This window comes from Parasteatoda tepidariorum, chromosome 4 (assembly GCF_982258835.1).
Source record: "Parasteatoda tepidariorum strain Cologne lab strain chromosome 4, Ptep-v5.0, whole genome shotgun sequence".
Taxonomy (NCBI): Eukaryota; Metazoa; Arthropoda; class Arachnida; order Araneae; family Theridiidae; genus Parasteatoda; species Parasteatoda tepidariorum.
Genome location: NC_141758.1, coordinates 22,571,369 through 22,578,288, shown reverse-complemented (window position 1 = coordinate 22,578,288; position 6,920 = coordinate 22,571,369).

Sequence of the window (6,920 nt, the reverse complement as noted above, 5' to 3'; positions counted from 1 at the left end):
ATCTATATATCTATATCTGTATATCTATATCTATGTATCTATATCTATATATCTATATCTGTATATCTATATCTGTATATCTATATCTATGTATCTATATCTATATATCTATATTTATATATATCTATATATATCTATATATCTATCTATATATATATATATATATATATATATATATATATATATATATATATATATATATATATAAATATAGATATATAGATATAGATATACAGATATAGATATACAGATATAGATATACAGATATAGATATATATATATATATATATATATATATATATATATATATATATATATATATATATATATATATATATATATATATATATATATATATATATATATATATATATATATATATATATATATATATATATATATATACATATCTATATATCTATATCTATATCTATATATCTATATCTATATATCTATATCTATATATCTATATCTATATATCTATATCTATATATCTATATCTATATATGTCACAGTTAAAACGAAAAGGATACAAGAAGAAAAAATAAGAGAAGAACGAAGAAAATTAAGAAATTGTTGTTGTTGTTAATTTACGTCGCACTAGAGCTGCACAATGGGCTATTGGCGACGGTCTGGGAAACATCCCGGAAGATGATCCGAAGACATGCCATCACAATTTTGATCCTCTGCGGAGGGGATGGCACTCCCGCTTCGGTAGCCCGACGACCTGCGCGCGAAGTCGAGCACTTTACGGTAGCACAGTTTTAACGAGGACCAATACCGCACACCCTCGGTCCCTACGCAGACTGATCCAAGTGGTCACCCACCCGCACACTGACCGTAGCCAGTGATGCTTGACTTTGGTGATCTGCTGGGAACCGTGTCTTAACGATCAGTCCACTGCGGGACTGAGAAATTAATAAGTTTTATTTGATGCGCATAAACTGCAATATATATATATATATATATATATATATATATATATATATATATATATATATATATATATATATATATATATATATATATATATATATATATATATATATATATATATATATATATATATATATATATATATATATATCCATGATCTCATTATGTTTTTTTATTTATACATATGTATGAGCTTCTAACAGTAAAGAATGGGACAGGTTTTCCGAAGGTCTTATAAGTTTATAACATTCGTAACAAATTTACATTAATACTAATGAGACTTTTCTTTTTTAAGATACCACATCAATGTTTTAAGTTTAGACAAATTAAAATTACCATATATCTTATACATGTTTTCTTAAATAGAGGTGAGTGGTTTTCCCCGCTAAACCCTCTGTAGCGTGAATGTAGCGGGTTCGAATCCTGCTGAAATCCTGATTGTATCTTTGTGCTGCTATCTATATTTCAACCCAACAAGAGCTTATAAGTCGTACTTTATAATGCGCGCACTCGTTTGAATATGTATATGTAACAATTAATAAAATTATAACATCGTAAGCTCCGATTCTTCCACTCTTCTGGGTGTTCATCTTTAAATTACATTTTATTTTGAATTTGTTCACAGTTTTTATTTTCATTTTTTTATTTATCTATATGTTTTTGTTTAGAAAATTATTTTAAACTTTGCAATATTCCAAAGCATATTATGTGAGCTATATTATACGAGCATATTATACGAGCTATATTTTTTTCATTTTTTTAATCAAATGATGAAACATCTATGAGGTAGCCAGAAAACGCATTTAAATTTGAGAATCAAAGTAAAGCATTCCCGTAACAACCTCTTGTGGACAAGGAGAATTAGGGGAGGCAAAGGCTCAATCCTTTCATGACCAACGGCAGGCTTTCGTCTTCTAATTAGGTGAACCGGGTTCGAATCCCAGCAATGGCTGATCGATACAAATTCCACATCCGGCTCGCACCGACCACAGTGCTGACGTAAAATATCCTCAGTGATAAATGGATTATGGGTTTGAGTCCCCTTGCCATCAGGATAACTGTAGAGGGTTTTCATGTTTTTCCTCCCAATGTAAAGCAAATGCATCTTAGTTCCATTAAAAAGTTATCCACGAAGGCAAATTTCTCCAAATACTTGATCCACGAGTTCCCTTGTCCTGTGGGTTGGGCTCAAAATTACAAGGCTGCGGAGTATACCCAAAATTGCGCTAGCTGTTCAACGACGGTTATAAAAATATGTGGTCAACACTGTGCATTAGCCTCTATTACTTTATAGACAATCGTTCTGAAACTGTCTGGGTTTCAAGTCACCACTGAGGGTTGAACACGGTCCTTCAAATTGGCAGCTCAATATTTTAACTACAGAGCAATAGCGGCTCAATTTTAAAGGGTAATTTTATGAATTCAAGAAAATATTATTAATTATTATATTGCCTAAAATTAAAAAAGAAAATATCTCTTGGGGCACAACAGAATCTGTGATGTATTGTTACGAAGGGCATTGTGGGAAATTATATAAAGTTCTAATTCTGATGTTTCTATAATCTTAACCTATTTGTGCCCAGAATTTCCTTTAAAATTTATTTTTAAAGAGTTATTAGTTTTATTTGTTCGTTATTAAATTTATTCGCTTTAAAAAAATGGAAAACAGTAGCATAAGTGTTTCATTTGTAGGATTTCTTTATCGGAAACAAGACATATTGAATAAATAATATAAATATTTATACTTTCCATGTGAAGTCAAGACATAGTTCTTTTTTAGAGCTCAAATGATGAATAGAAGAGAGAAATATCCACTTGGTATAAACAAATAAGTACTTTTTATGTAGTTGTTTTTCTCGTATAAACCATTTTTGAGACCGGGCATTGATGGATTAAAAATTAAAATGCGGTGGCAAAATACCTCGTTTTTTTAAAAGAAAGTTTCCTTTAAAGATAAAAACGCATATTTAAATTTCAAGGAATAAATAAAAATTATGTTATCATTAAGTTACAGCCTCTGTGGCCCAGGGAATAGAGTGCTCGTCGCCCAATGAGGTGACTCATGTTCAGCGGCGGCTGGTTGTTGCGAATTCCTATCCCGGTTCGCATCGCTGACGTAAAAATCCTCAGTGGTAGACGGATCTTGGATTAGAATCCCCTTTTCGTCATGCTAATCGTGTGAGGTTTTCGTAGTTTTCCTCTCCATGTTACGCAAAGGCGGTTTAGTTCCATCAAAAAGTCCTCCACGATGGTTAGTTTGTTTCTAATGCTTGATCCAGGAATTTCCTTGTCTTCTGGGTTTGGTTCAAAATTACACGGCCACGGAGTTAACCCTTTAATGGGCCCTTTATTTCTAGTAAAGGTAAATTAAAGTACTTTCGGAATTGAAATTGTTTTAAGAACAGTAATTGTTGTAAGAAAAAAAAATTCACTTAGTTTACAAAAATGCCATTTTTTTGGTCGTAAATATATTTAACATGACCTATTAGGAGCTTACAGACTTTTATTTTTCTTTATTTATAAAATAAATTCCTTAAATGCTACAAACTTCAAAAGGAATTTTGTATTTTATAACCTATATACGTTTTTTAAAAGTGACAAATGTTTACCAATTTTATTCAAACTCACTTCAAGAAAGCTGAAGTTATTGAAAAATGGAAACCTAAATTAAAAGTGGTAAAACGTGGTTGTAAGTATACTTATCACGGCCTTCAAAAGGGTTAAACATTGATAGTCGTAAATCAGAATCGGGTCGGCTCTTCAACGCCGGTAATACTATTTCAATAACATTTCAAGGAACAAATAAAAAATTATAATATCATAAAATTATTTTGCTAAAAATATAAATAAATTTGATCTTTTTTTTAATAACAAAATATTCTTCTTGAAGTTTAGTAAAAAAATGACATTGAAAGAAAATCTATCGTTCTGGAAAACTATTGGATGGGGTCACGTGGGTCTAACCTTAAGCTTGACATTAAAGTAAAACGTGATTAAACTAAAAGGGTAGAATTAAGAAAAGATTTCCCCTCTGTATGTAACGCACACTAATTTAATTTCATAATAATAATTCTTCCTTGTCATTAAATTACATGATGTCATATTGGGAAATGACCCTGTGACGCAATTTAAAAAACCAATCATGTGAGAAGAAAATCTGGCCATCAGAAACTAATAAATCGATAGCAGTGCGACTTGTTTTTCAGAATTATGTGTAATGATGTGCGACGGATATGACGTCGTATCTTGCTATCTGACAAGACATCGAATGTAGTTCTGGATTATTAATCCATGTTTTTGTTTCCATTTAAAATGATCAGGCATGCGAAACGCTTTCAATCGAAAGCGAAAATGTGTGTATAGCCATTGAAGATTTTAATGTCTGGTCCCAGGAAAGACGATTTATAAACAATATTCTCACGTTGTAAAAAGGAAATGAGATCATGAATAGGTGATCACTCATTATGGGGACGGTAGACTAATGAGCATTTTGTTTAAAAAAATATGCATTTTTGGTTAATTTTTTCTTACTAATTAAAGCGAAAGAAAATTGTCTATTCACGACATTTGTTGGAAATACTTTCAACTTTAAAATTTTGATTCATAACAAGTTCAAATTTATTTTATTATTTAAAGAAAAAAAAAGTATTTGTTTTTGATAGGCATAACTTCATTCCAGGACCAGACTGTACTTCTTTGTATGTAAAATATTTCTGATATGAGCAGCAGTAAAAAAATACTTTGATGTATGCAGCATTGCTGCCAATTTGTACTGATAAATTTTTCGGTATGCAACTTGTACGGCGTAATGTAAATTCTTTGATATACGTAGTGAATAGAAAGGCCGTAAAATATGTTTTGATATGCATAGCTATCAACTTGTTCGGTCGTAGTGTAAATTCATTGATATATTAGGCAAATAAAAAGGCCGTAAAATATGTTTTGATATGCATAGCTGCCAATTTGTATTTTTTTATTTTATTTTATATCCGTCGTGGAACAGCCGACCCAATTTCTGGGTTTACGACTGCTAATGTTCAACTCCGCAGCCTTGTAATTTTGAACCAATTCAGAAGACAGGAAAACTCCTTGATCAGTACCCCAAGAGGTATTGATTTTTTATGGGACCATGGAAGACTTTGTCACCATTGGAGCATGGAAGACTCATCAGTCACCATTTACTTCACGGGGAGTCTTCGGACGGCGGGGATCGAACCCTCGAACTGTTAGACATGGGTCCAGTGCCCTACCAACCAGGCTATCCTGGCCTCGTGCCAACTGTAAATTCTTAAATACATCATGCTGTAAATTCTTAAATATGCGCAGCAAATAGAAAGGCAGTAAAATATGTTTTGATATGCATAGCTATCAACTTGTTTGGTCGTATTGCAAATTCTTCCATATATTAGGCAAATAGAAAGGACGTAAAATATGCTTTAATAGGCATGGCTGTCAACTTGTACGGTTATAGTGTAAGTTCTTTGAATTTAAGTGGCGAATAGAAAAACCGTAAAAATTGTTTTGATATGCGTAGCTGAAAACTTTTGCGGTTGTAGAGAAACATTCTTTTAGCAGAGCAACATTTATGTTTTAGTGTATATATCTTTATTTTTAGTGTTTCAAAAATTAAAAGTACATTCTAGAGACAAGGAAATTTTTATTCAGAAACTGTTGCTTTAAAGTTTTGCTACCTTTTTAATGTGTTTTGTTGTTACATAGCTGTCAACTATTTTGGATTTTTGCCGGGAGATTTATTTATATTTAAGTGGTACAAAATGTGTTCTTCGATGCTTGATTTTTTTGCTATCGGATATAGCTTTCAGGTGCTGATAATATTTAAAAAAAGAAAAATCACGGATGTTGAACTAATTAGCAGTTTGATGTTGAAGATGTCGAATTTTTCATTCAAAATGCGCGCATGCATTAAAAATATGTCGATTGTAAAAAGTTCTAAATTTTATGTTATAGAGTTATGGGAAGGAATAATAACTATTTATAGGAATTTTAATCAATATTTATTATTTTAGTTCGAAATATATTATGGGAAGTAATAAATAAAAAAAATGAATAAATAAATAAAATTGATAAGTAAATAGTTAAATAAAGTAATAATAAATGAATAAATAAAAGGATAAAATCAAAAGAATAAATAAAAAAATAAATAAAATAAGGAAGAAATAAATAAAGGAATAAATTAATTAATAACAAACATGATAATAAATGAATAAATAAAAGAAAAAATGAAACAAAGGTCTTAAAATTAACTGTAAAAATTTTAATTTCTTTTCATTTCATAATCGTATGCTAATTTTTTTTATTAAAATCAGAAAAGTAATATCAGAGTAGAGACATACAGCAAAATTTTCATGAAATAAATTTAATTAAAAATCAATTTTACGAGGAAATTACTAGAAATTATGACCCTTTTACCGAATGTTATTGGAAAAAAAATTATGCCATTTGATTATTTTAACAGAGCTTTGCAGTTACTCTTAAATTTTGTTTTAATTACTTTTATAATACTTTTATATTACTATAAATTAATTATAATACTATTATTACTTACCGCTTTAATTATTTTTTAATGCATATTTATCCCTTTGGTGCAGATAGGACACCGGTGACCCTATACATATTTTTCTTTCTGACACTCTAATTACAAACAAAAACATATTTTGGTATTTTTTAATTATAATAAACAGTCTAATAGTTGCTGAAAAAATCCGTTAGATTATCGGAATTATACTTGTAATAAAATATAAAGTACAAAATAGGAATAAAAATAGTTAAAATTTTTCTTTATTCATGTTTAAAAAATTATCAGTAAATCGGCTTCGTAAATTAAAGAAATTTCAATAATGAAAAACTTTCTCTTAGATTTAAATAACCGGAAATAAGTGCCAATTTGAAAAAATATTGTTTGGAAGTGAGCCGTTTCATGCTGTATTTCAAAGCCACAAACTTTTAAAAAGCTAAATACAGTG